The sequence below is a fragment of the Dermochelys coriacea genome, chromosome 2, assembly GCF_009764565.3.
Source record: "Dermochelys coriacea isolate rDerCor1 chromosome 2, rDerCor1.pri.v4, whole genome shotgun sequence".
NCBI classification, from domain to species: domain Eukaryota; kingdom Metazoa; phylum Chordata; order Testudines; family Dermochelyidae; genus Dermochelys; species Dermochelys coriacea.
In genome coordinates this window covers 175924242-175951767 of record NC_050069.1, presented here as the reverse complement: position 1 = coordinate 175951767, position 27526 = coordinate 175924242, and the positions used below count along the sequence as shown (strand labels likewise).

Genomic DNA, 27526 nt, shown 5'->3' with positions numbered 1-27526 from the left:
TGAAATCATGAATCTGAGGTGGCAATAAGCTTTATTTTTCTGAAGTAAGATGACTACTACTCCAGACATTTCCAAGCATAATCCCTTGCTACTACTTATTGCATCATGCATTTTTAGATCTTTGTCACATAATTGTAATTGCCACCAGGCTGTTTACTAAGTGATTCAAGTATTTTTAAACTCTTCTTACAGAGCCACTTTCTTACCTCATATGGCTGGTTGCCGAATTCTTGTTATATATTTCAGTTGTAACTTCTGTTTCTGGTGTGGTGTTCTATTTAGCTTAATGGTACCTGTGTTTGACAGCTTGTTGACATCTCAAGGACATGATGACAAGTTTTCTCCATTGAGAGGCCTCATCAGCTGTAACCTAAACTGCAGGCCCTGCAAGGATTGCAGGTGTCAATCAAATCTTAATTACTTCAATAGTGATCACAGCTTTTTACAATACTACTCTGTTGTTGCAGACAGAGGATATCACAGAATGAGAGGGTCATTAGTTACTGCCAGAGAGTTGATTAACACACCGGAGGCTTGCAAGGACTTGCAACACTCACAGGGCTTGCGGGATGGGGAAGGAAAGAGAACAATGAGTGGGAGGAGGAGAACAAGAAAAATGACAAACCCATGAGATAGAAAACAATGAAAAATGCATGAGGGCTGGAAAGAGCTGGAGATAATCCGTCCTATTGGAAACTGTTCCTCTGCTCAATCACAGACAATGGGTGAGAGCCTGAGGCTCTTGAGCTTGTCTATGCACAAACTTGCTCTTCTTTAACAATAGTGGTAGAAAGAAAAGGAGTACTTGTGGCACCTTAGAGACTAACACATTTATTAGAGCATAAGCTTTCGTGAGCTACAGCTCACTTCATCGGATGCATTTGGTGGAAAATACAGAGGGGACCCTCTATTTTCCACCAAATGCATCCGATGAAGTGCTCTAATAAATGTGTTAGTCTCTAAGGTGCCACAAGTACTCCTTTTCTTTTTGCGAATACAGACTAACACGGCTGCTACTCTGAAACCTGTCATTATAATAGTGGTAGAGTTAGTTATACAATCCCCCTAGTTTGGACACCGTCATACTGATATAAAAGGTGCTCATATAAGCATGACTTATTTCAATATAGAAATGGGAATAAGTTGTACTGGTATAGGGCACCTACATACTGATTAACTGCACTGACACTAGGAATTGTATTGTTTTAACTAGCTCCAGAAAAAAAAAATCACACCCTAACCAGCATATCACTACAAAAACTGTTTAGACCAGGCCCCCTTTATACAAAGGGAGTTTTGCCTGAGTTAAGTGGTTTAGAAGGCATGGCTCCAGAAGAGCACTTTTAAAGCTTAGCTGGCAGAAGAGATAAGGGAGGCCCAACTAGTCTCTGGTAAGAAAAGATAAAAAAGGAGAAGTAGAAAAGAAGGCAAGCTTATCATGCTCTTTTGAGCATTAAAATGGTCTCTGATCCCTCCTGCATGATTTCAAAACACCGTCCTTCAGGAATCTAAAGTTGCAATCATATTTCTGAGCCCATGGAGAAACAATGTACATTGCCTCTACTGCTTCCACTAACTTACATGGAGTTACTCCAAATTTACTGGACACTGGGGTTAATAAGAACAGAATTTGGCCCTTAGCTAAAACTCTGTAGTCATGGTTCAGATCCTCAAAAGTATTTAGGCACCTAAATTCCATTGATTTCAGAGTTGGGTGCCTAAATACTTTGAGGATCTGGGCCTCAGGGCCCATGTAGTCCTGTAAATACTAATACAAAACATGAAAACTATTCAGAAAAAGCAGAGAATAGAATGTTGAACTCAGGAAGTTCCATGGCATTTAGAATCCAACTATTGGTGTTTGGCATTTGGAGCTTTTATAGCCATCTGACATTTAGCCTGGATCCTCAGTGCAAAGTGGGTGGGTTACTAGCCTGAGTGAAAGCAGCACCTGGGCATTAGCCTACAGCCCCAGGCCGGCGGGGGTTGAAAGGACCAATAAACTGAGATGAGAGGCTTTAATTGTGTGTAGACAGGATGAGGGCAACACCTGACTTAACTCAGCAGAAAAGAAATGAGAGGTCGATTGGGAGGGGAAGGTGACAGTAGGAATGTGAGGGACAGCTGATGGTGGATGAGAAGCAGTTTCTGGAGAAAAGGAACGAAAAGAGAAGTAAAGTCTTCCCTCCCCCATTTAGTTAGAATAAGTGGTTGTGTCCCACCTCTCCCGTGCCTATCCTAGGAGTAGGTTTCTGTGGAATATGCTTGCCTGAGCCAGGCAGAGCTGGGCTGAACTGGGTTGGCAGTTTCATAGGGTTGTGACATCCCAGCAATAACACCGCTGGCTTGGCTCAGGTGCCCGTGGACTGGCACCACTGTCTAGGGTGGGCAAGCACAGGTCCTGCAGATGCAGACTGAGTGAGGCATTGCAGAGCTCAGCTGGCTTTGCACGGGTTCCTGTGGAAGAAGGTGCCTGCCCACACATTGCAGGGCAGGGTTGAGTTTGCTCAGTCGCCCGGGAGGATGTGCCAGCCTAGGCTGGGCTGGGCTGGCTCATGCTCCCATGTCCTTCGGCCCCATCGGCTACACCCTCCACGTGCTTTCCCCTCGCCCACCGCGTCTCCTCTACAACTTAAAGGAGTCGCGGAGCGCAGCGGTGTCCAGCAGCCCCTGCTGAAGCGATTCCCGGTTGTCCCGGTTCCGGACCGATTTCTCCTTCGCTGACCCCCTAGCCAACACGATACCGTCTCGCTTCGCCCTTCCAGCCCGCCCTTGCTTTATCAGACGCCTGGGAAAGGGGGCGGCGCCTCGCTGGCAGCAGGAGTTGTGTAAGGGGAGAGTGAGAGCAGCCCATTGATACGCGGGAGCTGGAGCGTTGCTTGTGTAAGCAGGATCTGCTGGGCACTCCGGAGGGGTAAGCAACGATCTCGTCCCTCCTCGGTTAGCTGAAGAGCGCAGCAGCGTTCATTCAGCCCCATTAACTTCATTAGGATGAGGGGGGTTGTTGCTGGTTGATTACGCTGTCCCTTCCCCCCCTCCCCTCCCCTCCCCAAAATGGTTTGCCATCGCCACCGTATAGCGTTCCATGTTCGGGTTTTTGGATGGGAGGCTAGGAGGCTATTCGAGTAGCTCATGCTGCTTATTTTATCCCAGCCACCAAAACATCAGCACTTAGCAATTCAGAGGGCTAAGACCTGAGCTCTGAATTTTGTAATCCTCATGCACCCTGCAAAAATGAAACCAGAAAACACAGGCTAATTTTAAAAAGGGTGGGGATGGGGAGTGAGCTTGGTTGGAAAAACTGTGAGATCCAGTGCCTTCTTGGAAGTGGAAAGGAATATTATCTTTCCTTGTAGTTTAAAAGAGTGCACCATACAGAAGGAGTGGAGTGTGGTTTAGGAGTTAGAAGGCTGTGGTGAGTCGAGTTTCCTGGATTCTATTCCCCTTAGTAACATCTGACCTTGGCCACAGAGTTGCTGAGCTCCCAGAAATCCTTTGAAGTCAGAGGCAGCTGCAGGTGCTTAGCATATCTCAAAATTACTGCCTCCCTACTTACCCATATGTAAAATGGGGATAATACTACTACCCTAAGTCTTGTGGGGCTTAACTTATTTTGTGAAGCGCTGGGAAATGGTCAGCTGAAAAAGCCGTGGAGCATTGGGAAGTGTGGTTCTTTTATTACATTCTCAGACTTCAGTGGAATGTAGAAAGAATATGCACAGACATGTTTATATTGATTTGCACATTGGTTCACTCTTTTGCTGAATAATCTCAAAGTATGCCACCAAACAGTAAGAAATAAAGGTTTACAACATGTGTGTGTGTGAAGGCACCTCCTCAATTTACACAGGGAAAAAGTGAGGCTCAGAGACATTAAATACCATGCTTGACATCACATGGGAAGTCTTTGACAGAGTCAGTAACCGAATACAGACCTAGTTCTCAGTCCTATGCTTTAGTCACAAGACCTTCCTCCTCTTTTTTTTTTAAAAAAATGCATTAAATGGCTAAAATTCAAAGACTTAATACAAATCAGATTTAAATAACTCAATTTAATTAGCAAAAAAAGTGCCACTTTGCTTCTCCTTTCTATTTAAATTGAGAGCGGTGGTACATCCCCTCACAGGGTGTGCATTCACCAGCACCAACATCCATCCCAGGTTACAGTGTCAGGCCCTGCCCTTTCAAGTGCTTACACGCAAGAGTAGTGAGTCCCATTGACTTCAGAGAGATTACTTGCGTGCACAGTTTTGCAGGACTGAGGACTAAATTATTTTTTTCTGGACTACCTTTGGAAGAAATCGAGGAAAAGTCTTTATTTTTTCTGGTTATGTAGGTGTTATATTCAGAACTTTTGATTTTGGCTTGTTGCCTCTTTAGAGGAGGAAACAGAGACTGAGAGCCTTTGTGAAGTATCCCAAGGGCCAAACTAGATAACTCTGCGCTTCACCTTAGCAGTTGTCCAAAACTAGAAAGCTAATTAGCATCAACTAGGGCCAATAGTTTATTGAACAGATTGTCAACAGGAAAGAAAGGCAGAAGACAGCACTATAACATGAAACTTGCTGCACTAGCTCACCTCATTTAGTGCCAGATTAATATCCTGATGCCAGGAGAGCCAGTGGGCGTTGCAGGTGCCCTATCCTGCTTCTGTGTTACAGATGCTAACACTGAACAGCACAAATGCCAAGATCAATAAATATGGGTTTGCATATCTTTTTGGTGCGCTCAGATAAATATGGTGGAAAAAGAAAATAAATTGACTCTTTATTTCACACATCAGGAATACAAAGTTATAACCCACATAGAGTAAAAGGCAACAGATAACACACTATAAAATTGTAGCCAGAGAAATTGAAAATTCAAAGTTACTAGAAATGTTATACAACATGGTCTATATCTAGGGCCCGACCAAATTCAAGGTCCATTTTGGTCAATTTCATGGACATAGGATTTTAAAAATAATAAGTCATTATTTCAGATTTAAATAGCTGAAATTTCATGGTGTTGTAATTGTAAGGGTCCTGACCCAAAAAGAAGCGGGGGAGGGGGGTCACGAGAGTTATTGGGGTGGGTGAGGTACGGCTACCCTTACTTCTGCACTGCAGGTGGCGATGGCACTGCCTTCAGAGCTAGGCAGCTGGAGAGCAGTGGTTGCTGGCCGAAATCCCAGCTGTGAAGGCAGCGCCATCACCAGCAGCAGCGCTGAAGTAAGGACGACAAGGTATGGTATTTCCACCCTTACTTTGGCGCTGCTGTCTGCAGAGCTGGGCCCTCAGCCACTCAGCTCTGAACGCAGCAGCACAGAAGTAAGTGTGGCATGGTATGGTATTGCCACCCTTACTTCGGTGCTGCTGCTGCTGGCAGGGTGCCTAGCCAACAGCAGCCACTTTCTGGCCACCCAGCTCTGAAGGCAGCGCAGAAGTAAGAGTGGCAATGCTGCCACCCCCCTAAAATAACCTTGCAATCCCCTCCCTCCCCCCGCAACTCTCTTTTGATTCAGGACCCCCAGTTTGAGAAATAGTGGTCTCCCCCATGAAATCTGTGAAGTATAGGGTAAAAGCACACAAAAGACCAGATTTCACTGTCCGTGGCACGTTTTTCATGGCCATGAATTTGGTATTGCCTTAACTATGTAACTCTTTGACATGTGTAGAGCAGTGGTTCTCAACTTGCGGCCCAATCAGCACACAGCTGCGGCCCATGTGACAGCCTCAGGGCCATCCAGATAGTATATATATATATTGTGTGGATGTGGCCACATAACGCATAGAGAGCTATGTATGTGGCTCACGATGGCAAATAGGTTGAGAACCATTGATGTAGCGTGCTAGAGCTTCTCAACATAACAGTTGTATGAGTTGTTTTTTATTTTTTTGTTTTTTAACATGGGCAGAACAATGTATTTTTCCCTAACTACGTTCCTGGAACTGGTTGAAGTATTTTAGCTAAAACTTCCCTGAAAGACTCCACCTGAGGCAGACACCCAGCACAGAAAGTTTTAGCCCAAATGATTTAAGTTGTAAGCAACTGCAAACAGGATCTTATAATGTGAAGAGTCAGGCAACCTTAACCATAGGCATCACTGCCTATAATATTTATTAATTTACCCTTAAAATTACCCTTACTTTGGGACAGGGAAACTTCCTTTCCACATGAGAGCAAGTCTGTTTGGGAACTTTCCCTGTTCATGTTCACATGTGATTGGTTTCCAAACTAATTTCTTTTTCCTAGACCAGCCCAAGTAGCTTCTTTAAGAGATGAATCCAGAGAATGTTTGGGATCAACAGGAGGCTTCAGTAGGGAATAGTTTTGGTAAATGCTATTCCTAGAGGAGGGGCAGAGCACACTGCATGAAACCACAAAGAAGAATATCTTTTCTTTCATTCTCTCTTTTACTTACCTTTTCTGCTTATCTTCCTGTTAATTATTACTTTCAAAATTGCATATTGCAGATATGTGTGTTCCACTGTAGCTTAGGAGACCTAAGGCAATTAAGAGCTTATAATTTAGCAATTAAGGATCAAACCTTAAATTCCAAGGCATGTTGTCAAGAGTTAAGGTCCCACATTTACAATTTATTTGTAACGAGTTTTGTAGAAAAAATATGAAACTGACCTGTCTGGTCTCCAATGAAGTGAGCTGTAGCTCACGAAAGCTTATGCTCTAATAAATGTGTTAGTCTCTAAGGTGCCACAAGTACTCCTTTTCTTTTTGCGAATACAGACTAACACGGCTGCTACTCTGAAACCTGTCATAATGAAGAATAAATTAGTTTTTAAAAATTTGTTTCTGTAAGAACACAGGGAAGGGAATTTATATAATGTGTGCAGGATGTAAGGTGCTTTATGGACAAACATAGGGCCCAGTCCTCCAAGTTGATCCATTGAAGATGAAGGGGCTCCACACAGGCATCTGGTGCGTGGATCATGTTACAGGATCAAAGCCTTAGTACTACCATTATTCTGGTATTTAAACAGTTTTCCACTGATTCCAGTAGGCATAGGCACCAATTCTGTGGGTGCTTCATGGCTGGAGCACTCAAGGGGAAAAATGGTGGGTGCTTAGCACCCACCGGCAGCCCCCCATCAGCTTCTCTCCAGTGGTCCCGCCAATCAGCTCCCCCAGCCCGATGCAATCAGCTATTCCGTGACGTGCAGGAGGCTCAGAAAGAGGCAAGGTTGGGATGGGCCCTTCGAAGTGGGGGTGGGGCCAGGGGGAGCACCCCCTGACATGTTAAAAAGTCTGCACCTCTGCCAGTAGGACATAGAAATTCAGGAATAGGATTGGAGGACTTTTAATTTGGCATTTGGTGGTGGATTTAGAAACCACTTTGGTTTGGTCTTTTACTTTTCATCAAGCTAACTTGTTGACATTTCTCCAGAGTGCTCACTGCCCACTTAGCTGAAAGAGTGAACAATATGTCTTTATGAATCAGCAGAATTCTTTTGTATGCTCACTCTTAAGGGCACATGTCAATATGTAGAGAACAGACTTTTCATACGAATTAAATCACAGGTTCATAGAAATTAGAGACGGAAAAGGCAAATTAAATCGTCACCTCTATGCCCTTATTAATTACTTCTAGAGTGCCAGAAGTATGTAAGGCACTTTTCAGAATAATGTGCTCTGTGTTAGAATATGCAAACTTCCAATAGTACCCAAGTGGTAACCACAGTATTGTTCGCTCTGTTACTCCAGTAGCATAACCCTTTTGATGAGTTTCCATTCAAAGAGAACCAAATTCTGTATGTCTTACTCTCCTGAGTAGTCCCATTGTTCTCAGTGAACCTATTTGTGTGAGTAAATCAAGAATGATTTGGCCCATAATCTGTACATTTGTTTATCTACTATGAATAAAGATTTGGTAGCATTTGGTATAGAGTGTTTTGTTCAGGAGCTCAGCCAGATTGTTAAATTGCTGTAGGTCAGGTTGTTTGTTTGTTTTTTTTAAATGCCAATATGACTTTCAGGTCAGTCCTGTAGGTCTCTAAACATGCCAGTGGTGCCATATTACTTGTATTCTTGGGAAATGCACCAGGAGTTTGAATGCCACAAATAGAGTTACACAACTCGGCTGGTATGGAAGTTTTAACGTGTTTGAGGTCACGGATTGTAAGTGCTGTAGGGTTGCATGCATTTGTTTGAGCTGTATTTTCAATGTTCATATTATTTACAATCACATTTTCAGAGGTGGCCACAGATTTTGTGTCTCAGTTCTTAGGCATCCAACTCAAGGCACCATGGGCCTGACTTTCAAAAGTGTTGAGCGGCCAAAACTCCAACTGAAGACCTCACGAACACAGCACATCCAAAAATCAGGTCTAAACTGTCTCATCCAAACATTGAGTTAGACAGGTTTCAGAGTAGCAGCCATGTTAGTTTGTATTCACAAAAAGAAAAGGAGTACTTGTGGCAACTTAGAGACTAACAAATTTATTTGAGCATAAGCTTTCGTGAGCTACAGCTCACTTCATCGGATGCATTCAGTGGAAAATACAGTGGGGAGATTTATATACACACACAGAGAACATGAAACAATGGGTTTTATCATACACACTGTAAGGAGAGTGATCCCTTAAGATGAGCTATTACCAGCAGGAAGGCGGGGTGGGGGAAGGAGGAAAACCTTTTGTGGTGATAATCAAGGTGGGCCATTTCCAGCAGTTAACAAGAATGTCTGAGGAACAGTGGGGGGTGGAGTGGGGGGGGAGAAATAACATGGGGAAATAGTTTTACTTTGTGTAATGACCCATCCACTCCCAGTCTCTGTTCAAGCCTAAATTAATTGTATCCAGTTTGCAAATTAATTCCAATTCAGCAGACTGCTGAATTGGAATTAATTTGCAAACTGAATAAAATTAATTTAGGCTTGCTCTGCTGAATTGGAAACTGAGCCACTCCTGGTGATGACCAGCTTGCTTTAAAATAATAATATTTTTGATAATGTCAGAAGGAGAGCCTAGAAGAAGAAACCATAAAAACATCTGTCTGCTTTCATATTTGTCTGCTGTAATGATACCAGCAATAATGTTGGAGCTGGATTGTGTCTGGTGCTCTGTCACTTTGCAAGGGGGGAAGAGGAACCACATACCTTCCTTTCAATTAATGTCCCTGCTCAGAGGCTGGGGACAATATGGTCCTTTCACTGCTCTGAGCACAAGATTCTGTGAAGCTGCCTAAAACAGCACTGCCATGGTCTTTCTCCTTCTGCACTGGCGGAGGACCTAGGGAAGCATGTGCTGCACCTCTTTGAAGGAAGAGTTGTCTTCCCTTTGTGCTCCCCAGAGCATACCAGAGTGGAGACCATGGCTGTCAGAACTGTTTCTGGAACAGGGCACCTTAACATTTCCCCCCAGCATGGCCCTTTAACTGTGAATCGCTTTTTAAACTTGAATAGGTTGATCCTGCAAGGTGGTTGATCCTGGGAGCTGCTGCATCTCCTCAGCTCCCTGTGAAGTCAGTGCAGAGGCTCACCACGTTACAGAAATGGACTCGACATTTCCTTTGCCTGGCCTTTAAATCCCTGCTACACCAGGCTGCTCATTTGTTCAGTCTCTTCCTTTGGGTTTCCATAGAGCCTCTGTCACAAAGGCCCTCACTTTTCATTGAAATGGCTGCCACCGACAGGAGGAAAAAGGAGGTGGGGGGGAAGTGCAGTTTACAAACGAGATGTCCTGTCCTCCTGTGTTCTACTGTTTTGTTTTTTTAAATGCTGTTGGCTTTCTGACAGCTGGACTGAACTAAACAGGTGTAAACCTTTAAATCCTTACAGCTCGTATTGGAGAAACCCGATTGTTCCGGAAGTCTGGGAAAAATTTTAGTCTGTATTGTAAGACATGTGCCTGATACAAACAAGAATGAGGGAGACAGCAAAATAAAGCTGAAGCAGGGGCAGAAATGTTTGTCATGCTGTTACAGGACAAGCAGTAAAGGACATTGGAAATGCCTCTGAATGAGTCAGTCAGTCAGCTTTAGTAATAGAGCTGCTAACATTAGCAAACTGCAGAGGTTGTAGTTTGGTTTAGGTAACAGAAGCTTAATTGGCAAAAACAATTGTGTCTTTAAATAACACCTTGCACTTCTATACTGCCTTCTGACAAAGCATCTCAAAAGGCTTGAGGAAGGTTTGATTGATTCAAATAAGAGCACCTGGGCCTCTTTTCTCTGTTGCTCTTCGTCTTATGTAATCATGTATGCCAGTGGTTCTCAAACTTTTGTACTGGTGACCCCTTTCACATAGCAAGCCTCTGAGTGCAACCCCCCCTTATAAATAAAAAAAACACTTTTTAATATAAATAACACCATTATAAATGCTAGATGGAAAGCAGGTTTTAGGGTGGAGGCTGACAGCTCGCAACCCCCCCAGGTTGCAACCCCCCCCATGAGGGGTCCCAATCCCCAGTTTGAGAACTCCTGATTTATGCCAATGTAAAATGGTGGATGAGGTAATATCTTTTATTGGACCAACTTCTCCTGGTGAGAGAGGCAAGTTTTTGAGCCACATGGAGCTCTTCTTCGGTTTGATAGTGCTTTATATCCACTTTGTACTGAAGAAAATGGCTGCACAAGATGCAGGATGGTAGCGAATCAGTCTCTCTGTCTGAGGCTCTAAGCACCTTTGACCTAATTTTAAAAGTTCAATAATTGATTAAGTATCACAACTTCTTCTTCGAGTGCTTGCTTATGTTGTAGGTGTGCACGTGCCCACGTGCACAGTCGTTGGAGATTTTTGCCTTAGCGATATCCGTAGGGCCGGCTATGTCTCCCCCTTGAGTGCCATGCTTCGGCTGAGGCTCCCCAAGAGGGCAAATCATCTGATAAGGCTCCTGAGGGAGCAGAGGAGTGCCACCAATCCCTCGAGACGATGGTGCACTCTCAACCTCTGTACCGCTGGTCACTAGTGTCATCATAGAGATTGGTGCAGATTCACCAGCTACAGGGTTGTGGTGGACATCGTGTCTACGCGGCTTGATGAGAGGGAGATGCCGGTCCTGCTATTACTGACACTGATCGCCATCCCGAAGGTTGTCGTCCCGGCACCAGTCACAGTCACAGACACCATGGGAACGATCTCTTTCACACCTCCAATCTCCTCAGCCAGACCCTCGCCACACCATCGATACCGGTCACCTTGGGTGAGGCACCGATGTCAGTAGTCTCTAGGCAGACCCAGGCCTTGACAGCCCCTCTGAGGTTTCCAGAAGTGGGCTCCTCCAGAACCGAGGGCTGCTTCAGCCCATCATCTCAATCTCAGCGGCGAGATTGGGCATCTGAGCCAGCAGCCAGGGCAGTGGCAGCTGGGGCAGTGGCCGGCTCAGTGGCAATATTGGAATGCCTGGGGGGTCTCAGTCATGATGATGCCCCCTTCGGTCCATTTGTTGGCTGCTGTAGAGAGTGAAAGAGAAGTTCTACATTGATTCAAATTATTCCCACAACTTCCAAAATTAAGAACATGAATAAAAAGAAAGTTCAAAAGGAGAACATATTGCAATTCACAAAACACTCCCTTAGCTGTACCTACTGACTTTTTTTAAACAATGTTAATATTCTGATAACTATCCCCTACATCCTGGGACAGACTAGGTAAAAGAATTCTGACATTATTTTATGCTATATGTTCATGCTACTTATTTTTCTTCCCTAAAATGACAGCTCTCCTGTACTACAAGATAGAATGTTCTGTACTAATTGACTAGTGTACTTTTGCTTAGGATCTGGCATCCTATGAACCACATTTTTGCTTAAACTGCAGCCACAAAATTTGTGGGCACATCCATTGTGAACACAAGCACATATTTGTATGTGAAAATGGACATTTTCTACATGCACCACCAGGTAACTGTAATGCCCAAAAAGGCCCTTATTTGCACAATTACCTGGTTTCATGTATAAATGTCTTCTGACTGGCACAAGGGTGAGTTTTCCATGCACAATATTGAGTGCACACATTTTGTTGGTGCTATTATAGGCAGCCAGCTTAGGAAATATAGTCTAAAGATGATCTATAGCTCTGCTGTTGCAAGGTGATGTACTTCATTCTTTTTTTAAAGGTCTTTTCCAATTTTAACTACGACATTCCAGAAAGAGAGAATGAGAAAGGATAGGAAAAGAGAAAAGTAGTGAATGGGAGCCTTTATGGGGGAGAAGAAATGCTAGGAAATTCTGCTTTCCTGCTGTCTCCATCTAATTCTAGGCAAAGTAAGTGAATATGAATGGAGTGCTTTTAGAGATCATCACATATATTAACCAATTACATAATTTGAACCACTGTGGTTCCGCTACATCCATTATCTACAGAAGCTTGACCATGTGTGAGAGGACTGAGGCTACATCGTAAGATATCTAAGGCAGGATTCTGTAAAACAGCAATGACCTAAGTACCCACATGCAGTGCATATAATTACAGCACAATATTACAATGTCTCATTTGTGTCTCCCATCCTAGCAAGTCTAATAAGTAGCAATAATTATATATTTATGAAACCTGTTTTGTAAAGGCCAGAATCTGCGCTGGCCTCATGCCTAGCTGCGATATGCATGACTTAAATAACACAATACAATTTATGTTTGCAGAGTGTGCTTCCAATCCAATATCTCGAATGCTCTGTAGAGAGAGTTTGAGAAGAAAGATTTTGAATTTTAAAAATGGTGTTTCAAGGGGCAGGGCTGGATAAAGCACTGAGCATTGGTTACCCTTGAATATGTGGGGTATTCAAATTTTTTTTTTTAGCTATTAGCTAAGTAGTCACAGGTTTGCAGCACTCTCAGCCAATTCAACCTCTTGAGACTTGGCCACCAGGTGTGCCTCCAGTACCAGGCCTGGGTGGCTGTTGTGAGAATGAGGGATCGTCTTTCAGGATAGGTTGTAGATCCTTGATGATGCGCTGGAGAGGTTTTAGTTGGGGGCTGAAGGTGACAGCTAGTGGCTTTCTGTTACCTTCAAGTCAGCAGCACTGCTATGGGTGCCCACGTGGCCCCACAGTATGCCAACATTTTTATGGCTGACTTCATTTTTATGGCCAACTAAAACCTCTCCAGTGCATCATCAAGGATCTACAACCTACCCTGAAGGGCGAATCCTCACTCTCACAGATCTTGGGAGACACCACACAACAAAAACATTAACCCAGGAACCTATCCTTGCAACAAAGCCCATTGCCAACTTTACCATGTATATTGGCCAAACCAGACAGTCTCTAAGTAAAAGAATAAATGGATACAAATCAGACGTCAAGAATTATAACATTCAAAAACCAGTTGGAGAACACTTCAATCTCTCTGGTCACTCGATTACAGACCTAAAAGTCACAATATTACAACAAAAAAACTTCAAAAACAGACTCCAACGAGAGACTGCTGAATTGGAATTAATTTGCAAACTGGACACCATTAAACTAGGCTTGAATAAAGATTGGGAGTGGAAGGGTCATTACATAAAGTAAAACTATTTCCCCATCCTGATTATCACTACAAAAGGTTTTTTTTTCTCCTGCTGATAATAGCTCACCTTAATTGATCACTCTCATTATCGTGTGTATGGCAGCACCCATTTTTTCATCGTGTGTGTGTATTTTTAATGGAATTTGAATTTCTATACAAATAGAGCTTGATGCAAATCAAAAGTAAAAATTAATCATCTAGTAAATAAAAAATGCATCATTCACCATTTTCTAACATGAGAAACATTAAGAATCTGAATAAATGTAAGTTAAGCTATCTTATGTATATTTATACACATTCATTTAAAACTTAATGTTTCATCCTGGTTGGCAAAAAGAAGCGCCAAATTCAGTGTAAAGGCTATGTTTAGTTACAAATCAACATGTTTTAATGGATACCAGTCAATCAATGAGAATCAGCCTCTCTTTATGAAAATAATTTTGAAAGTTCAGATGCAAAACACTATTAAAATTGATAATGTAAATGGAAGTTTCCTGCCTCCTGATTTAAATCATGATTGACAGTGATTTAAATTAATCCAGTCTGCTCAGTCCACTGTATTCGTCAAGCAGTAAAGAAGCAAATAGTCTGATCTGATGTGAGTTGTATTTGGTTAACTAGTCACTGCAAATTCTCATATAAAATTACCTATTAGTAAATCTCATGATATTTGGGCATTTACCTGACATGGGATCAGGTGTGTCCAACATAGGGTTGAACACAAATATCAATGCTCTGAGCTATTAGTTTAAACTGAGAACCTGAATCTACTCGTGTGGATAGTCATTACTAGCGTCATAGCAAAAATAGTGGAAACATGACCTGAATGCCCTTTCTCAGGGTGAGTATTCCTCCCTCAGTGGGAAGAAATCATAAATACTTATTCTTGGGATATTTCCAATGTAAGGAATAGAGGAAATTCTATAGACCAAAAAAAAATCAGTTCTAGCAGGTAGTAATGGTGAGACATTTTTCACAATTCAGAAGTAGGCTCCTATGTAAGATCATAACTTTACTTGCTCTTCTTTCTACAGTTTGAATGCAGGAATACAATGCCCCAAGTATCTGGTGATGTAAACACCAATTGCAATGTAATCCATAAATATAAGCGCCTACTAACCAATGTTGCCAACTCCCACCATTTTATCTCAAGTCTAGCAATATTTAGCACCTAGACCCAAATTGATTACACAAGAATCTTAGCATTCCTTTTTGCAGATTAACACCACTTTTGGAAATCGTCTCATCACATAATCTGAAGAGTAAACATCTACCGCAGGTTCCAGAAACCAATATAGAGTTGCTGGTGTCATAGCCACTGAAGACCGACCAGCTGATTTAAGGTTCAAATCAAGGTAGGGCAGTCATGCCTTTGGTCTCCTACTTGCGGATTTAAAGCGTGATTAAAATCAGTGTTTTAAATCGCTTTGATTAAATCAACCCGCCTTAGTACCTACTCTAGTTTTTTTTTGTTTTTATTGTAACAAGAGCTTTGACTGATGATGAAGGATTACTGTGGTATTGCTGCTTCTACCATACTGGGGAAAAAAACAGAATAAACCACACGGAGATACTTCTAATAGCATCAAAAATTTATTTCCCCATCCTTCTCCTCTGCTAAGTGACCTGGTGAAAGACAAAGGCTATTAAGAAGGTTATTATTGTATTATTATTTTATTATTATATTATTATTATTTTATTTATTATAACGGGACTAAAGAACAATAGAACCTGTGAGGAAGGAGCACTTTCCATTGCTCAACAGTAACCTCTCTAGCCTATTAACCGTCACCGCTGATAGGACTTCTTTTGTAGGCTGTCTGAGCTAGAAGAATGGTGGCTACAAATGGACTGTGAGGTCTTGCAGGATTGCAGCGAGTTAAAAATGACTCCTGTAATTGGGAGAAAGAACCATATGGGATTGTGGGAAGTGAAAGGAGGAAGACAAATCTTTTTATTCACCGATAGCAGTATCTTCAGTTACTTCTTCATCGACAACAATCCAGTTCTCTCATTGAGATAAATTGCTGGGGACTGTATTATTCCATGCAGAGCTACTGTTATCCATCAGTTCTTCTGCTCTCTTTCTAAGCACTTACGGTGCTCATGATGTCCACTGACATTCCCACTGGGAAATGCTTGGCTTATTCAGCAGCAAATAGGTATGTAGTACTGGAATATACATGGAAAATTCAGTAGTATAATAGGCATATTCTAGCTCAGTGGTTCTCAACCAGTAGTGTGTGTACCCTTGGGGTACACAGAAGTCTTCCAGGGGGTACATCAACTCATCTAGATATTTACCTAGTTTTACAACAGGCTACGTAAAAAGCACTAGCGAAGTCAGTACCAACTACAATTTTATACAGACAATGACTTGTTTATACTACTTTAGATACTATACACTGAAATGTAAGTATAATATTTATATTCCAATTGATTCATTTTATAATTATATGGTAAAAATGAGAAAGTAAGCAATTTTTCAGTAACAGTATGCTGTGACACTTTTGTATTTTGTTTGATTTTGTAGGCAAATAGTTTTTAAGTGAGGTGAAAATTGGGGGTACACGACAAATTAGCTTCCTGAAAGAAGTACAGTACTTTGGAAAGGTTGAGATCCACTGTTTTAGCTGGAGCTACCAGGAATATTCAGCAGCAGAATTTAGTAAGAATGTAGTAGCACAATATATGCGTTCTACTTGGATATAATAGTAATACTTAGCAGTCTTGTTGCATTTTACACATTTAAAATGCTGTGCAAATACTAATTCTTACAAAACACCTTAAAAGTGAGTGAATTTTCTTCTCCATTTTAAGTGACTTCCCCAAGATCACAGATAAAGCCAATGCAAAGATAGGATTAAAATGCAGATGTTCTTAATTCTTTGCCCCAAGTTCATTTCTCCAGCCATAAAGCCTCCACACTGAATCATTAGAAAGTTCAGGAGTGCAGAAGGCGCATTTTGCCTGGATATACTTAGAACTTTCAGCAACAGTCTGGCATTTAAATGTCTTACACTTCCTTCCTGCAGGTTTCAAATGTTGCTTTTAGTTACTTGTCCCTAATGTGTAGGAATGAGTAATTCAGCACCATAAATCAAGATTTTGCAATTAATGTAAACTGGATCAATGTAACATGGATATGAGCACCCCCCATCCCAGGTTCTTCCATCCTCATTTTACTTAATGTGCTATTTTCAATTATTACATCACTTTCACACTTCTTCAGCATCACAGATTAGCATACCTCCCACATAAGGTTACCTATCACGTTATCATTTAGCTTAAAAATCAGACTAGTGGTGCTCGCTAGCTTTTTGCGCACTTGACAGTAGGTCTCTCAGATTCCCAGCTATTTCCCACAAAATATTCACTATTTTTCCACTCTGTCCCAAATTTCCCTTTGCATGGCTTTCATATGTGGGCTTGCCTGATATTAAAAATCCGTAACCATCTCAAGCTTCAGTGCTGATATACATATTTTTGTTTCCATTTTACTGTTTAAAGACAGATGATCTGATTCTCATTCACATTATGGCCATCTTACACTTGCTCTGGCAGCATAAAGAGGCCTTAAACTGAGTATGAAGGCCATTTACACCTATCTTAAGGCACCTTTACTAAGTGGACTTTGTGCCAGTGAGAATCAGGCCCAGAACTTTTGAGCGTTGGAATTTATCCTTTTCCAGCTGGTGCCTGTAAGAGAATGCCTCACTTCAATTTATTCCTGAATCCTCCGTGTTTCTCTTAGGAACTTGGCAGTCAGACTGATCTCATTTGACAAAGTTTCCAATACAGCATTTACAGTTTCCCCTCAGAGAGGGATCAAATGCAGTTCTCTCTGTAGTAAATCATAGGAATCCAGTGAAACAGTGGAATATTATGCAATAGTTGTAGTAAAAATGCTGCTTTTTAATCTAATTGGAGCAGATAAAGCAGAAGCAGAACTGACTAGTAGTCATTTTTTATTACTACCTAGGACTGCAACAGCATTTTGTAGTTTTTTGTTAGTTTTTTAAAAAGAGCAGACATGCTTACAGGCCTCAATTCAGCAAGGTATTTAAGTATGAATATCCCAGTGAAGTCAACTGAGTAGCCCCATAGGGAACTATTCACATGCTTAATGTTAGGCATGTGCTCAATACTTTGTTGAATAAGAGGTATAGAGCTCACAGCAATCTTAACTAAACCAAAGATTAAACTTACATAAAAAGCAGATGCAAAAATGAAAGACGACACAAAAAAAATTGTTTGAACAGAAATATGCAATGTAAAGAATCTGTTTCTTGCTCCACCTTTGCTGTGCCCTAGCGATATGGCTAAAGCACTTCTGGAAGCAAGAGATAATCAGGAAATTAATTTACACCTGCCCCACCCCCACAACATACATTTAAAATGTTAACTGAACACAGAATAAGTCATGCAGAACTTCTCTCCAGACCATGGAAAGGATTTTCAGATTTCATTTGTTGAAACACCCTTGTATGTTTTCCCTAAGGGGGTTTGTGTGTGTGTGAGTGTGCACGTGCGCAGCTGTTTCTTATTTTTTGTTTTGTGGTCCTTGTGTGTTATCATTCTGAATTCTCAGAAATAAAGGAGTATTACATTAAAACCTTCCAGCAAGAGTATTTGTTTTTACTCTGTTCATAGGCCATGAAACTTAAATTCTATGACAGCTTAAAGGAAGGCACACGGGTTATGGTAGGAGTGCTTTGACACTTTGGTGCCTACATTACTGCTCTTGCATGGGTTTCTCAGCAGACAGTAATCTGTAACAGTGGCCTTTGAAACAGAGCAAATTATTCCTTCCTGGCTATTAATGACCATTTACACAACATGCATGAGACTAGTTTAAAGTTTATAGATACACCTCTTTGCCCAAGCCTTCCAAACTGATTAAACCATAGGCTTCTAACTGACTGGCAAAAATGCAGGCAGCACAGTCTGTATTATTAAAATTTTGAGTGTCTCATCTTTAGCTGTGTAATATCATGGTAATAAATGCCAAATAAATGCTTATAATAATTATGACTAATTATAAACATCAGCTGTCTCCAATATTTATATTTGAGGCAGATCATAAGTGTGGAAAACAATCTTAAAAATACATAGCTCCGGAACCCCACTTTCTTCACCATTTATACCCTCAGTTCTCTACTGAGGCAGTCTAGACTGTCAATACAGACTGAGGTCCATTCCACCATCATTGTGTCCAGACATATGGGGAAAATGTTCAAAAACTAATATAAAGCAATGAGACATGCTGCCCTAATCTGAGAAGTTGACTAAATGAACGTTCCACCCTTTATAAGAATGCGTAGCAGAAGCCTTGCACTAGATGGCTGGATTCTAAAGTTAGAAGGCCAAATTCTGCTCTTGGATATACATCTACTTCTTATATGGAAGTTAATCAGGGCCCCTACAGCCATCTAAGGGAAGAACTAGGTCTTGACTAGGGTGAAAGGACGAGAAGGAGATTAACAAATAGATCTATTTGTTTAGTAATAAAAAAACCCTCTCTTTTTAACTAGTTTTATAATGTAATTTTAAGCTTCCACAAAGTACTCTGCATTATAAAATGCCTTATATAAATTCTGGCTGGAAGACAAACAATACTGCTTACAATAGCTTCACATCAGAATCCTTTAACTAAGAGGCTGCTTATAATTGATTTATATACACTGCTTGCATTCACATAACATGGAAGCTGAGCCAGTTTGGGTCGTCAACAACAAACATATATGAGACATTTCTCCTAAATCTGCAAGACCTATATCCATTTTTGCAAACACATTTTGCATTTGTGTGTGGGGAGATGTGTTTGAAGTTGATCCACCACTTTCTAGTTAGGTTCAACATAGATAAGCACTCCAAACATTTGAGAGATGGCAAGACATCACCAGCTATGGTGCCAGCAATACACCAATTGCATCTCTCTTCAGAATCAACCAATGCTATCACAAAGAGACCAGTACCTGCCTGAAGACCAGAATGATCAAACTAAACCCAAGCAGGACTAAAGCAATGCCAGTACAAAGAGGAAATGCTTTGAAGAATTAGCTGAGATGCTAATTTCACAAAGACATGCTCCACCATTTGTCAAACTGGTATGAGGTCTCTGGGTGCTGCTGGACCAAGGAGTAACAGGCAGGTAGAAACAGTGACAAGAAATGCTATCTTTCAACTCTCCAAAAAAAGTTTCATGTATTTGTCACTTCTAGTGTATTCAGATGAAATTTACTTTCTAGCACTGAAGATGGTAGCAATGGAGATCCTACAGTATGCAGTAGCCCACCTCTCTAATAGGACTGGTCACTGTGGTCACATTACCCTTGTGTTTTGATTCCTCCACAGGCTCTCTGTTCACATCCTGATTTTCAAAGCTAAACAACAGGGCAGGATCTGGCTACATCAATGACCGCATCTTTATCCATGACACACTGAGACAGTTGAGTTCTTCTGGGACAACTCAGATAACAAACAAGAGAACAAGGTGTTTGAGATCCAGAAAGAAGACACTCTTCCTTGAGGGGGCTCAGCAGTGGAATAAGCTACCAGAATCCATCAGTTCCCAAACAGGTGCCCACAGTGTGCTGGCAGGTTACATGGAGCAGGCTCCTCCAGTGAATCCAGTGGCTCTAACACCCTTGCAAGTACCACAAGGGGTTGCAGCTGTTATTCCAGCCCATATGCTGAAACAGCAGACACAGAGAGGTTGTGCTGAATCTCTGCAGCCTTCTCATGGGTTGTCAGAGGACAAGTCCACCCCACTTATTGCCCAACACAAAATATGCATGGGGGGAGGGTAAGTTTGCATAAATTTCACCCATACATGTCAGTGTCCCTTCAATAGACACACAGGACTCCTATTAACGTTGTGGCAGAAACGGACATGAACTGGAGGCTGAAGGAATGGAAAAGGAGACTCACGAGAGGGTCTATTTGTAGAATCTTTCTCCTGGCCAAATTCATAGGTACCATGGGGAGTCTGATGTCATGGGCATTACAGTAACGATTCAGAAAGTTTCAGAGGCTCCAGCCATTCCTGTGACTATAAGGAAACTGCTAAGTTTGTACAACTCGTGCCTGAACCACAAAACTCAAAAAGCATAAATTCTAAATACATTACTATAAAATCCAGCTTGGATTGATAACCTCTGCTAGATCCGTGTAGTGGGCTCTCTTCTCTACTGAGCAATAAGGCTACTGGAGTTTAAGTTTCTGTGATTTACATGAATGTGGATGTCTTATACATGTAGCTGAACATGTAATAATTTAGACTCCAGTTAAGTACCTCCTGTTTCCCACTTGTTGCTGATTTATTGTTAATGCAACTTTCAAACAAATAGCTTTCCTACTATCCTCAAGAAGGTGAAGCACTAATACATCTGCACACGTTTTTTGGACAATGTTATACAAAGGAAAACTGTCACCGTAGCATCTAGTCAAGATCATGAGAGGAGTAATGGATAGGAAAGAACGAACGGTGGGTCCCATTCCACCAGGTGGGTGGCAGGAAAGTTCTAGCTAGGTTACAGGCCCAGTGTGGACAGGAGGCCCCAGGAAGTGGTGGGGGCAGGATTAAAGAGCAAGCCCACCCTGCACTCACCTCACAGTGGCAGCTCCTATCCTGTGGGGCTGGGCCCAGCTATCTGCTCTGGATGTTGCAACTTTGCGCTGCAACGCCATGCGCTAAGTCACAATGCCACTCACTCAGATTTGGCCCGGCCACCCTGCTGTCATGGAGGGGTGGCCAGGACAAACCTGAGTGAGTAGCATTGTGATCCCATTCACCAAGCCATAATGCCCAGAACGGGGAGCCAAGCCAACCCCAACCAACAGGAGCTGCCATTATGGGTTGAGTGTGGAGAAGGCTTCCTCTCTAACCCCCTGCCCCCCGCCTTCCTTCTGCACTGGACTAGGATTAGGGGTGTAGTGCCGAGTCAGAGGGGGGTACTTCAGGTTGTCAATGCACCCTTGGCAGGGCAAAGGGGGGTTGGCAGTGGCGAACGACACTGGCCTATGAACATGTTCCCCCATCCAGTTTGGACCCTGGGTGAGCCACGCACAAAAAAAAAAAAACAGAAAATGCAGTTGGTGGGTCACCTTAGGAAAAGGTTTGGGAACCAACGAGATAGGTAGAGCCCTGCTAATCTGCGGATGTCTGCTGACCACGTTCGCGGCTCAGATGCAGATACACATTTTTTTATCCACGAAGGGCTCTAGGGATAGGACACTGGCCTGGGAGCTGTCCAGAGTTCTGCAATTGACCTGCTGAAAAACGGAAGGCAAGTTCTTTCCACCCCCATGTGTGTTTGTTTCCCCTCCCACCTCTCATCTGTGTTGCCTATTTAGATTACAAGCTCCTCATGGCAAAGACAGTCCCTTCTCTATTTTGCCTAATACAGGGGGGCCAGGCCTCAAGCTCAGTTGGGCTCACTGGCCACTACCGTAATACAAATAAAAATAATAATAATGGTCATTTAAAAATATTATGTGTTAAAAACAGTTTCAGACAGTACAATGCACCTGAATGCCTCTGCCAATTTTGGGGGTTTTACCCCAGATTTCCCTTTTAGGGAGGTAGTGTGGCCTACAGGATAGATCACTGAACTGGGATTTCAGACACCAGGGTTCTATTCCTGGCTCTGCCACTGGTGTTGGGTGACTTTAGACAAGTTACTTTGCCTCTCTGTGCCTCAGTTTCCCCAGCTTATATGGATCTTCTTTGTATAGCACTGTGAAATTTACTGAAAAGCCCTATACAAGAGCCAGATATTATTTTTTAAATGTTTCTCTTCCCTTTTGTTGTAGAAAATCCCACACAGTCATCAGGGAAAACTGACTACAGCAAAGTTTTCATATTCAGATAAACTATTCAATTGGTACATTAAAATGCACAAAATAAAGAAGCCGAAGAAACAAGAGAAAACATGTTTATGTACTCTTTCAGTTAAACTAGTCGTGAGCCCTGATCACATAAATACACAGAGCATTAACTTTAACCACAAGTAATCACATTAATCTCACTGATATCACTCATACATGTATGTGTTCCCTGAAGAAATAAAGGCCTTAGTTGACTAATCTGATAGATAATATCTGTTGCTTTCTGGTGCACTTAAGGTCATAGGATCCCAGCTTTGTGACCGACTGATTGACTTCGAGAATCCCCCAAAAGAAAGAACAAAACACTTTACTGCCAAGAGCTGCAGAATCCCTTTAAACGTATTAACAAAAGGCCAGATCCTCCACTGGTGTAAATCAATGTAGCTCTATTGAAGTCAACAGAACAATGCCAACTTACTTCAGTGGAGGACCTGGCTCGTATACTTGGCATTGTAGACAAGGTACTTGCATGGACTCCAGCTAGTCAGAAAGTTGGCTTTTTTTAATTTAAAAAAAATCAAATTTAAAATGGTTTTCTGTAAAAACATTCTCACTACTCCAATATAAATTTGTAGGGGAATGAGTTTGCTTTATGTTCTGGCTCAGAGTTAAGGTGAAATGGGTGAGGTGAAGTTTTATATGTCAGTGTTATCATTAAGGGAACGTGTATGCACAGAATAAAGCTCATGTGTATCTTATTTCAAAGACTAGGTATCTTAGTCCACCACTTCCCCAGGACACCTAGAAGGAGCAATGGATAATCTTTATCTTCATTAACTTTCCTAGAACTACTAACACTGACGATTGCCAAAAAGAAGGGGGGGGGGGGAAAGGAAGGGGAAAAGGAAGGGAAAAGGAAAACTATAACAATAGGGGTTATTTAAATCCCTCCCAATTTTAGAACCCCATACAGTTTTCACATTGTTGGCTTACATAAAACTTTAAGTCTATAAGTCATCTACCTGCTGCAGTCTAGTTAGATTACAAATCAGTTTATTCAGAGTGGCTGTCTGCTGATTTGGAACGGCCCAGCCACAAGGGCTATTTGAAGAGTTCAACAGCAAAGCTATGCGGCTGAGGGAGGCCTTGAAAAAGCACTTTAACAGTGAGCCACAGTAATGTGGTGGACTGTGCTCTACCTGGCCCTGCAGTTTTGGGGGCTGTTAAGAATTGTGCGGTGCTTGGTGCACATCTATGAATATAACAGTCGGTTAATGCATCTATTCATTTTGCAGTGCTTGCTGTTCATTCACAATTATTACGCTCTTTGTCACTGATCCTGTGAGTTCTGTCGCCCTGTACAATAACAAGTAGTGAGTGCTTACCGTACCGCTAGGCATTCTGCAGCATTTGTTGTGAAGTAATAAAGATGAATTATTTACCAGAAACAGATTTTTATTAGGTACCAAAACCAGTGCAAACAAATTGCAATTAAAAAACAAATATAATTTTAAAAAATCTGAAATTAATGGTACAGAACTTAACAAGGGGAAAGAGCATTCATGTCCATTTCAGTTCATTACAGCTACACGTACACCAGCCGTGGCTGTCAAAAGTCAGCATATGTGAAGCTGTGGTTTTCCTTACTGTCCCCCGTGGTGAAGCGATAGGGGTAGGAGTGCCTACCCTGATGCCATGTAAAATGTTGGGGTGTAGGGCTAACTCTACAGGAGAATGAAAAGCAGATAACAGGTCTGCCTCTGTTTGTTTGTAATACCTCTTTTAGTATGGGGGAATTTATAAAAAGTTGATACTCGTGTCCTGCTATGTTGGCGTTGGGCACTCTATTTAAACATTGTGATGGGAAATGCATTCACAGTTACCTTCCCCTGTATCAGGCTCACAGTGCTTGACTAGACTGTAGTGGAGTGTCTATCAGATCCTGGCTCGTAGCATAGCTGGACACCCCTGCCCCCGATCGCATAGCCTCCATCCTCCCCTCAGTTCAAGGTGAATATCTGTGTCTTGAGCTCCTTGAAGGTATCCATGGTGCTCTCAGAGTACTGGTGGAGTTTCTGCCAAATATGGCATGCAGCTTGTTGTAAAAGCAGCAGGCCTGTGTCTCGGCAGTGGCTTGACGGTTGGCCTCCTGGTCTTCTGATATGCCTGCCGCAGTTCCTTCATTTTTATGCAGTACTGCTGCAGGTCCCTATTGTATCCCTTCTCCAAGCTGGGCAATTGGGAAAAGGTATTACTGCATTGCCATAACATGGTGCTTACAGTGGCAGGAGACATATTTGAGTGTAGACACATACACCACTAGGTTGCCTCAAGGTGACTTATGTCAAGCAAACTTTGTACAGTAACTCCACACTTAATGTCCTCCTGCTTAACGTTGTTTCAAAGTTACATTGCTGCTCAATTAGGGAACATGCTCATTTAAAGTTGTATAATGCTCTCTTATAACGTCATTTGTCTGCCTGCTCTGTACACTGCATGTAAGATTTTGGGGAAGAGCAGCAACTTTACAAGGGAGCATTACATAAGGCCCTCTTCTCCGCCTCCTCCCACTCTCTCCCAGCGCTCCCCCACCGCCAAACAGCTGTTTGGTGGCACTTAGGACATTCCAGGAGGAAGGGGGAGGAGCAGGGAAGCATTGCATCTCCACTCCTCCCCCTCCCACCCAGAAAGTCCTAAGCGCTGCCAAACAGCTGTTTGACGGCCAGGAAGCACTGGGAGGGAGGGGGAAGAGTGAGGAAGCTCTGCATCTCTGTTCCTCGCCCTCCCTCCCAGAAAGTCCTAAGCCTGCCAAACAGCTGTTTGGCGATGCTTAGGACTTTCTGGGGGGCAGGGGGGAAAGCAGCGGGGATGCAGTGTGCTCCAGAGAGGAGGTGGAGTGGGGGTGGAAAGAGGTGGGCCTGGAGCATCCCCCAGCAAAGTCTGTGCCTGTTCTTCTCTGGGTAAGCTGCCACTGCTGCTGCGAAGGTGTTTCCTAGTGTCCTTGCCTGCAGCAGGCTGTGCCTGTGTGGGGTAAGTCGGGGCACTTCCCAACAACAGTACTGTACAGTATATAATGTCTTTTGTCTGCCCCCAAAAAATTTCCTTGGAACCTAACCCTCTGCATTTACGTTAAATCTTATGGGAAAATTGGATTTGTTTAACATCGTTTCACTTAAAATTGCATTTTTCAGGAACATAACTACAACATTAAGTGAGGAGGTACTATAGTATAGACCAGCCAAATAAACTGAACTTGAGAAAATATTCTCTTTGCACCTGCAGAAGAGGCTACTGCTACCAAAAGTTGGTTTATCACTTGAACAAATTGTGGATCCAGATGCTTAGCCTTTGACTACTCTTAAAACTTGGAGGCAATTGTGTAATGCTTAATATTATTTTTTGTATTTAATTTAAACAATTTAATAGATTTTTAACATAAGCTGTCAATTTCAAATTTGCTTTTAAATAGTTTTTTTTAAAAAACCTGTATTTAATTTAAATTAAAAAACTGAGTTAAATTTAAATTTTTTTTTTTTAAATTCTCATCGTGGATTTTTATTCACCCAGTTAGGTTCAGAGTGCTGCCAGTATGGCAGGAACTTTCTCTTTTGTCACTTCAGCATTTAAAGGAAAACTATACCCATTGGCCCATAATGAAGGTTTGAAATAATAAGAGGGAACCAGTATCTTGTATTTAAATAAAAGTTTTCCCCTAACAGTAACTCATCCAGATATCCAAGGCATACAGCTCTGTTCCATGGTTTATAAATTGATGTTGTATGTGAATGATGCCCTTTTGTAGATTCAAGCTAAAAACTCCAATTCCAGCCCCTTTGTCACTAATTCAAAAATTTGGATTAATATCTGGTTACAAAATAAATTGGGGGGAAATTAGAACTATTGGGCAATTTCCTGGTTGTCGTGTAGTGGGACTTTCTCTCAGAGGAATTTCTACAAATAAACTGATGCAAGTACATACCTAGGTATAAAAGTACTAAAAAATATTAACAAATTAGCGAAGATAAATGTGGATCCTGTACTTTCTCAAATAGCTAATTATATAGCTAGGGGACATCCTCTCTCCCGAAGTTTGTGGGGAAGAGTTAACACAATAGGAATCAATATTCTGCCTAGGATCCTCTATTCTAAGTGGGCCACCTGTGTGTGTGTATATATCCCTCTGTCTTATTTAAAGAATTTCATAGCATTATTAGAGGCTTCCTGCAGGGCCTTGCTCAATGACCACAACTGTAATTTTTAAAAAAATCCAACTACCTATAGAAGGTTTGGGCTCCCAGACGAAAACTACTGTTCGGCTTTTATCATGTCACAGATGTCTAACACCCTTATACGCATGTTGGTGGAAAATGAACATATGTTCATGCATCCAGTTCCCCCTGGGGGTGCCCTCCGTTCTTCTTTTTGTCTGATGGAAAAAAACAAGGTGCCTACCATGGTGGCTGTGCTATCAAGGTTCCTTCCCCACTCTGAACTCTAGGGTACAGATGTGGGGACCTGCATGAAAGTCCCCCTAAGCTTATTCTTACCAGCTTAGGTTAAAAGCTGCCATCACCAAAGTATTACACAAAGAACAGGGGAAGTGCCCACTTGGAAACATCTCCCCCCCCCAAAATATCCCCCAAAGCACTACACCCCCTTTCCTGGGGAAGGCTTGATAAAAATCCTCACCAATTTGCATAGGTGAACGTAGACCAAACCCTTGGATCTTAAGAACAATGAAAAAGTAATCAGGTTCTTAAAAGAAGAATTTTAATTAAAGAAAAAGTAAAAGAATAATCTCTGTAAAATCAGGATGGTAAATACATTACAGGGTAATCAGATTCAAAACATAGAGAATCCCTCTCGGCAAAACTTTAAGTTACAAAAAGATACAAAAACAGGAATATACATTCCATTCAGCACAACTTATTTTATCAGCCATTTAAACAAAACAGAATCTAACGCATATCTAACTAGATTGCTTACTAACTCTTTACGGGAGTTCTGACTTGTATTCCTGCTCTGGTCCTGGCAAAAGCATAACACAGACAGAGAAAACCCTTTGTTTTTTCCTCCCTCCAGCTTTGAAAGTATCTTGTCTCCTCCTTGGTCATTCTGGTCAGGTGCCAGTGAGGTTATCTTAGCTTCTTAACCTTTTACAGGTGAAAGGGTTTTTCCTCTGGCCAGGAGGGATTTAAAGGTGTTTACCCTTCCCTTTATATTTATGACAGGTGCCTATCATGGTGGCTGT

At 42.0% G+C, this 27526-nt stretch overlaps 2 protein-coding genes across 17 annotated transcripts in view; one reads left to right on the top strand and one right to left on the bottom strand.

Annotated features, from left to right (window-relative positions):
• Nucleotides 1-2766, bottom strand: part of LOC119851123 (cytochrome c oxidase assembly factor 1 homolog) — a 134532-nt gene extending 131766 nt beyond the window's left edge. For 4 of the 12 annotated variants that reach the window (XR_006279182.1, XR_006279188.1, XR_006279183.1 and 1 more), the window contains exons 1-2: nucleotides 2616-2766; nucleotides 207-384 (exon numbers count right to left, since the gene is read on the bottom strand). The gene's annotated coding sequence lies outside the window, so the exon portion shown is untranslated. Of the gene's footprint in view, nucleotides 1-206; nucleotides 413-2615 lie in introns of all 12 variants that reach the window. The other 8 variants (XR_006279191.1, XR_006279187.1, XM_043508690.1 and 5 more) reach the window with 5 other exon arrangements.
• A 9-nt stretch (nucleotides 2767-2775) lies between these two features.
• BLVRA (biliverdin reductase A) overlaps nucleotides 2776-27526 on the top strand; it is a 40027-nt gene continuing 15276 nt past the window's right edge. Inside the window, exons 1-4 of one of the 5 annotated variants that reach the window (XM_038390391.2) lie at nucleotides 2776-2914; nucleotides 14662-14798; nucleotides 14932-15097; nucleotides 19801-20025. The gene's annotated coding sequence lies outside the window, so the exon portion shown is untranslated. Of the gene's footprint in view, nucleotides 2915-14657; nucleotides 14799-14931; nucleotides 15098-19800; nucleotides 20026-27526 lie in introns of those variants that run through there. The other 4 variants (XM_038390390.2, XM_038390398.2, XM_043508687.1 and 1 more) reach the window with 4 other exon arrangements.